At 41.2% G+C, this 7,427-nt stretch overlaps 1 long non-coding RNA gene across 1 annotated transcript; it reads right to left on the bottom strand.

Annotated features, from left to right (window-relative positions):
• Positions 1 to 498: 498 nt before the first annotated feature.
• Positions 499 to 2,802, bottom strand: LOC150025830 (uncharacterized). Its single transcript, XR_016523402.1, has 2 exons — positions 2,492 to 2,802; positions 499 to 753 (listed from the first exon to the last, which is right to left on the bottom strand). It is a non-coding gene; the product is annotated as an uncharacterized LOC150025830 (long non-coding RNA).
• Positions 2,803 to 7,427: the final 4,625 nt, after the last annotated feature.

Genomic DNA, 7,427 nt, shown 5'->3' on the forward strand with positions numbered 1-7,427 from the left:
AACTAGGTGGAACTTTGTGTACTTCAAGTTGCTGTCTTCAAACCAGAATCAATTCCCTTTGCTGAAATTTTGAAGAGTGGATGTCCCTTTAGCAATTTTATGATTGACGTGCTGGTGTTGTCACAAAACAATAGGTAAGGTTGGGGGATTATTGGTCTTTTGGCTGGGATGTATTGTGTTTTTCGTCACCATTTAGTTTGATGGCACCATCTTGTTTCTTTGCTGGTTATTCTGTTGGTTTTTCTCTTGGTGTGATGTAGTTTTTTGGGCACTTTGCTGAAAGTGTGCTTTTGTTATTAGTAGTTTTAGGACAGGTTTTTACATTCCTTTTGCAGGTGTGAGCCTTGTATGTGCTCTAATTTCTTGTACACGGGTTGGGACACCCCTAAAGTGTCCCTCTTTTAATTTCATTAATTCTTTGCCGAAAAAAAAAAAAAAATCTATTTTATACAATTAACCTAAACATAATATATTTTCATAATAAAATAAAATAATGTATAAAGTTATAATCATCCATTCATTTGATTGAAAGTTAAAGCACAAATAATATTGTTCAAAAGTTTATACATATTTTAAAATTAAAACAAATAAAAAATTCATAAATCCCTAATCAAGTTTAAAATTACAACACATAATTGTTCAAAAGTTCATCATCAATTTCATATAATCCAAAGACACGCTTGAAGATCCTTATCACCGCATCCATTGTAGGGGAAAAGCTGTCTCTGTCTCTTCCTTCCCGGATACAAGTACCTATGAGAAATATAAAAAAAATTTAACCAAATTAAATATAGAACAGAAACTAATACACAAATATATAAAGGTCATCATCAAAGGAAAAGATACGAAAGAGTAGATTTGCATGCATACATTTCTCATTTGAACAACAACATATAGAGCAACTAAACTATAGAGTTCGTTTCCATTCACTCTTAATAGGAAACTAAATAACATTCTAGGCACATACGCATGAAGATTCAATATAGGGGTCACACTGATAATCCACATGGACAAATATAAAAAGAAACACTTTGACATGGACTGAAAGACACAAACAACTTAGTAATGAAGTTAAGATAAAATTGAAGTTGCACAACGAAAGCAAATATAAAACCCAAAATATAACACCAACCAAAACACGCATTCAATGTGACGAAGGCATAAATAAAGCAGAATGTGAAGAACACAATGAAAAGAAATAGACCTGACAAAAAACTGAAATTTGTGCTTAGCTTTTCTCTATCCTTTCACGGTCCAGACAATCAATAACATATATATCTGCATATATTTATTAATTTGGCAACAATAGACTTGTATCATAATTTTTCAGCTCAATTGGATAAATGAATGGTTGTAGTAGAAGGAAAAATTCACAAGTTCCAAAATTCACAAAGTTGTATTTTCTTTAAGATAAAATGTATAAAACCATGAAAACTAATTCCTACCAAACCATCACAGTTGTTGAAATAGTGCCTCAAAAGTGCTCTTAATTTCTTTGACCCTGCAACATCCCAAACTGTGAAAACAACATTCTTATGCTGAATCTTCTCCACATTAAAACATGCAAAAAGGTAAAATTTATAAGCCTTGAACAAAATACCAATAGTTCAGTTCTTTCTAATTTTTCTTCTACTAAACTAAAATGTTAACAAGATTTCTCTAGTCAATTCACACAAGTGCTAATAGATATTTGTCCATTTCAATTACGAACAAATTTAAATAGACATAGAAACAAAAATATGTAGATAATTGACAAGTAACTATTTGCATCCTTTGGGTATCAAGATCGAATGGCTTAATTAGCTTATACCAAGAAATCTGCCTAAAATAATTAAATTATGAAATTATAATGAAACCCAACAATTGTAGGTACAGTAGATAAAATTCTCCAATATGGAGCTTGTACATTATGGTAGTTTTGCTAGCATCACCACCTAAACCAAGAAAATGTTTTAAAAAGTGTAAATACGAAACTCATCTAAAATTGATGAAGAATTTCATCATCTCTTTTGCTGATTAATCATGACGATAACAGGATGTTAAAGCAAACTATTCAAAATCAAACAATTGAAACAAGACCAAACATACAAAGAATGACATGTATTAACCTAAACAAATATTATATAATAAAACAGAAAAAAGAAAACATTGAAACCACAACATAATGAAGAACAATACCTTATCCACATTCGATAATAATAGGAAGAGTAAACAATCTCATGAGAATGCAAAACTGAAAAATGCAGAATAAAATTAAAAATTAAGAGTAATCAAGGAATTGAAATTTTCCATGATTTGTTATACCCTTATTACAACGAAAACCCTATTTATCTCTTTAAACAAGGTAGCAAAAACGATTGTAGGATGGAACTGATGTAGATTCATTCTACTTCTCTAATACCCACAATACATGTCTCCAACTAAATGTAGCGGGCACATTGTGTACGACGTCGTGTATGAACAAAGAAACAAATCTAAAATCGAAGTTTACCTCTCCACATCATCTATGAAGGAAGGAATGAGTGACGACCTGCGAAAGCTGACGGTGAGGATTCGTGGTCATTTATGAAGGTGACGATTACGCAATTTCGATGACAGGGATAGGGTTCAAACAAAAAAATTTGCAATGAGTTTCAGAGAAAGAAACCATTTGCAATGAGGTTCAAAGAGATGATTCAAATGTTTTGGGAATGATAGAGTCTGATACTTAGGGTTTGGGAATCAAAGGGTTTGAAATTTACAAAGGTTTCAGAGTTACAAAGGTTTTTAGAATGAAAGTTTGACGAAATTTTGTTGGATTCCAAATAATTCTTTTTGGAGGGAAATAACTTTTGGGGAGAAGAGTAATGGAGGGAATGCAAAATGGCGCGGAGGAAATGGTAAAGTGCGTGTATTTTATAAAATGGCAATTGTAAATGTCATTTTTTAAAAGGGAATTGCGATAGTTATTAACCCGCCATATTATACGGATAATTGTGGTGATTTTTAATAACCGCCATACTAAAACCGCCATAATTTACACGATTTTTTGTAGTGTGAAGATGATGTAGAGTTTGGGAATTGAAAGAACATAAAAAGAAACAATTATGATGAAGGGAACCGAATTGAAAATGCAAGCAAAATCAAGGACATAAACACAATGCGCAATGGCAAAATGGAAAATGGAATAAGAGATGAAGGGAAGTGTTCCTGCTGGTTGACTCCCTTCGCCGGTTGGCTCCAACAGCTGCTTTGGCCCTTCGAACTTGCCTGAGAATCATGCCTTCTTGATTAAGAAACCTCTCACTTGCAAAGACAAAGGGACGCCCTAGCGGCCATTTGCACTCTAACGCTCAAGTCAGTATTAGGGCAAAGAAACACCAAGTGTGTATATTAGCTTCAGTCTTAGAAACTACGTACCTTACTAAGGTTCTTGGCACCCTTTATATAGGCTGAAACTAGGGTTTACCTTTGTGTCGTTACCGTTATCTAGGGTTCCTTGGAAAATTTCCCTGCGCCGCTGCTTAGGTAATCTTAGCGTATCTGGCACATGGAACCTTCCTTAACAGGAGTGCAATGAATAATCAGAGTGGTCGTTTGGGTACCAACTTATGCACGTATTCTCTAACGCCATCTGCTTCGTGGGTGCCCTAAGTATTCACGTGCCATGCATGTAGCTTCCTTGGAAACCCTAACCCTAATGGGCTTTAACGCCTCCCAGGATTATCCTCACGTTCTGCGCCTTCATGCTTCATACACACCACGTGCATGGATTCCTCGTGACTTAGGCTTTCCACATATCTCATGTCTTTAACTGTTAACTTATCATAACTCTTAGGCCCACCTTACGTGGCCTTTTACAACGTTCAGACGAACAATGTTCGATCTTCTCCCTCTACTGGCGAGGTCCGATATCGATCTCCAACATCGGGTTTAGAATACCAATGTCCAAAGACTAACCAATCCCGTGGTAAGTGCGTCTGGGGTCCACCTCGTGGCCCCCCTTCCATCACCAAGCATCAGTGCGCGATGTCTGAGGTCAGTCTCTGGGTCGATGACCGAGGACTAGTCAGAAGACAACACCCCCATTCTCGAACTGTAACTTGTTTCAGTGAAGAGACTAGGTGATCGCGTTGGGCGACCTACGTGGCATGGGTAATGGGTGTGAACAGTACACCAAAGTGACATCTCATCATTCTTCGTTGATCAACGTACATGTGTCAAGATCGATGGCTGGGACTTGTTGGTGCTCGAACTTCTTCGTGCACTGTTCAAACAATTTAACCCTTACCTTCCCACCATTGTTTCATTACTTTCATTTACGTGAACCTTCACTTAGCATTCTGCGAAAAAACGCTCTCTTCTCTTTCTTCCAAAACTCAAACCCTCGAAAGGTATGATTTTTATTTCCCGATCACTTTTCCATTTATGATTTCGCTGCTTGTAACATGCTTATAACTGCCTGGGGCTGTTTATGATTCTTGCATTTCTTCGCGCATTCATTTCTACTATTCACGTCTCGAGTCTCGGTTTTTCTGGTTTTCTCTGGTTTTGTCTAATTAGGCCACCTCCTCCTCTAAAGTTTCTATTTTTCCTTTCCTTTTTAGCTTTCTTATCCAAGATGACCAAACGAGTACCTGAACCAGCTTCTCTTTCAGACTCCAATTCCACGTCGACTTCATCCCCTATTCCAACCATTTCGCCAATTCCCCCTCCTTCTGTATCGCTGGGTACCGGCGGACCTTCTAGGGGAAACGTCCACCTTCACGTCCTTTGAGAGCATAGCGACTTATAGGTAGAAGCAAACCTGCCACCCTTCACGCGTCTTTGGCAAACACTGCGATAAGTTTATGCGGGTAGTGGCTTGTCGTGAGGGTGAGCTGGAATGTTGTGATTAAGCCTCTGATCTTGAAGGCCCCTTCTGCTTCATCTATTCCACCATCTTTTGAAGACTGGGGCTTCAATTAACCCTTACTCCCTTCGAGTGCACACTTCTGATCGAGGTGAACGTTGCCCCCGCCCAATTGCATTCCAATAGTTGGGCGTTCATGAGGGTTTTCGCCATCCTTTGCTACAGCCTCAGCCTTACGCCGTCTGTGGATACCTTCCTTTATTTATTTGAAGTTAAAGACCCTGGGAAGAAGTTGTGGGTCAGCTTCAATGGTGTGGCTGGAAGGGTGCTCTTAACGCTCTTTCAGCAATCATACAAGGGGTTCAAGAAGAACTTCTTCAAAGTCCGGAGCAATCAGAGGGACCCTGCTCTTCTAGATGGGTTCCCCTTATATTGGACGGAGAAGCCAAATCTTCAGAGAGCTTGGACCCTTGAGGATCTTTCCCCTCAGCAGCGAGGAGTATGCGAGCTCCTCTCCGGACTCTCTGCCCCTTTCAGCACTTTGGAGCTACTCAAGCGTGAGTTTAGCCCAAAAAAATCTTAAGACATATATCGGTATTTTCTCGTTCCCACGCCTCTTGTTTCACTTCATTTTTTTCTTGCATACTTTGCCTTGTTTATTATCTCCTGTGTTAACTTGTTGCTTTCATGTAGATATGGGTTTAATAAAGATAAAAAGAAGAAGTTGGCCGACCTGCTGGCTAAGCGAAGGGCGGCTGCTGTCGGGGAGGGAACGTCAACGCCCATAGCCCCCTCGGCCTCAGCTACTCCATTTCCACAACCCATCGGGCCAACCCTTGTCGTTGATGGGCAAAGAGGGGTGCTGGCCGTCGAGACCGATGACGAGGACACAAGCACCGGTCTCGTCTTCAAAAGGCAGAGGGTTGGCGAGGTCGTGGTGCCCTCTGCTTCTGCATCCGGTGGGACCCCGACCTTCATGGACCATCCCCCGAGCACCTCCTCCCCCCTCCAACTTGTTGTTCACGAGGGTGGAGGAGAGAGTGCTCCTGAGGGCCAAGAGATGCCTTCTACCTCCCAGCTTCCCATGCTTCTCCAACGACTATTCAACTGCTTCCAGGACAAGGAGGTGGTGGAGAGTTTGAACGGCAACCTCTCTCAGGATCGCGTGGTTGACGGTCTAGGGGACTTCCTGATCGCATCTAACCTTGCGCTGGGTAGGGCCCAAAAGGACGAATCTCAAGGTTAGGATGGCGAAGCTTGAGGAAGAGTTGTCCACCCTGGCCAAGACCTTTTCCAATCAGGAGATCACCATGCATGTGGAGTTGGCAAGTCTTCGCCAATCTGAGAAGGACGCCAAGAAGGCTCTTCATGACAAGGGCCAGGAGGCTGTCCATATAGAAACGAAGATCTTGCCTCTTCGCACCAACGTGGTCGAGCTAAAAGAGCTAGTGGCGGAGATGAAGGGGAAAATGGCAAAGCTGGAAGAAAGAGCCACCCAGCGTGAGGTCTTGCTGGGACAAGTCGAGGGGGAGCTAGCTGAGAAGGTTGAATCCTTCAAGAAAACAAGAGGAGGAGCTCACCAATGATGTCGTTGACGCTTATGGTGAGGGGTTTCAAGATGCCATCGCTCAGTTTGCCTACGTGCATCCTGAGGTGGATCTTACCCCTTTCGGTGAGTCCAAGTGCATCGTTGATGGGCAAGTCGTACCACGAGAATGACTCATTTATAACTCTGTGTTTTTTGAAGAACAATCTGCCCCTGTACATATATTTTATAAGTATTTATCTTCTGTTTAACTGTTTGTTTTGTTCGCTTTGATCTGTATCTTTCTGCCCTTACTTGCATTGATTTTGACTAGTAGCGCTTCGACCTAGGTTGCCCTTTAGGTAGCACGCCTAACTTCATACTTGTGCGCGCGAATCCCTTAACTGGATCAACCTTTGCTTCGAGGATAAACCCCCCTTTGCTGTTCTTGATCTTCTCCTTGCGAAGTAGGGCAATTTGTTCATCTCGCTCCTTCCCTCTTTAGATCGACGAGAATATCATGCTAGTAATACGGGTGAACCACACCGTTCTCGTCCTTGGCTTTTAAACAAGAGAGGAGTGTACCGTCCCGATCTCAATCCTGCATTATGAAGGTAAGGGTGAACTTAACTGGTGAGCCATGTTGTTCTACCCTGGAGTTACTACGCAAGGGGGAGGCCCCCTAAGGAACCATGCTTCTCTCGTCTTGGTGTTTCTAACTCGGGTGAATGGCTCTTTAACTTGTGAGCCATGTTGTTCGACCTTGGAGTTACCACGCATGTGGGAGGTCCCCTAAGGAACTATACTTCTCCCATCTTGGTGTCTTGAACTCGAGTTAACGACTCTTACCGACCTCATCCTTGCTGTACAAAGTCAACGGCAGGCCTGATAACTGGTCGCGACCTTGCTTGTAAAATGTCAATGGACAAGCCTTCAACGTTTGAACCAAACTATTCCCAACCTTGGTAAACTTGCGTAAAAGGGAGGTTCATGATTGAACCATACTATTCCCATCCTAGGCGCATTACTTCAAGGAGGAGGTTCATTTCATCGGTGAACCATACTATTCTC

Source organism: Phaseolus vulgaris, chromosome 7 (assembly GCF_051622355.1).
Source record: "Phaseolus vulgaris cultivar YP4 chromosome 7, ASM5162235v1, whole genome shotgun sequence".
Classification (NCBI taxonomy): Eukaryota; Viridiplantae; Streptophyta; class Magnoliopsida; order Fabales; family Fabaceae; genus Phaseolus; species Phaseolus vulgaris.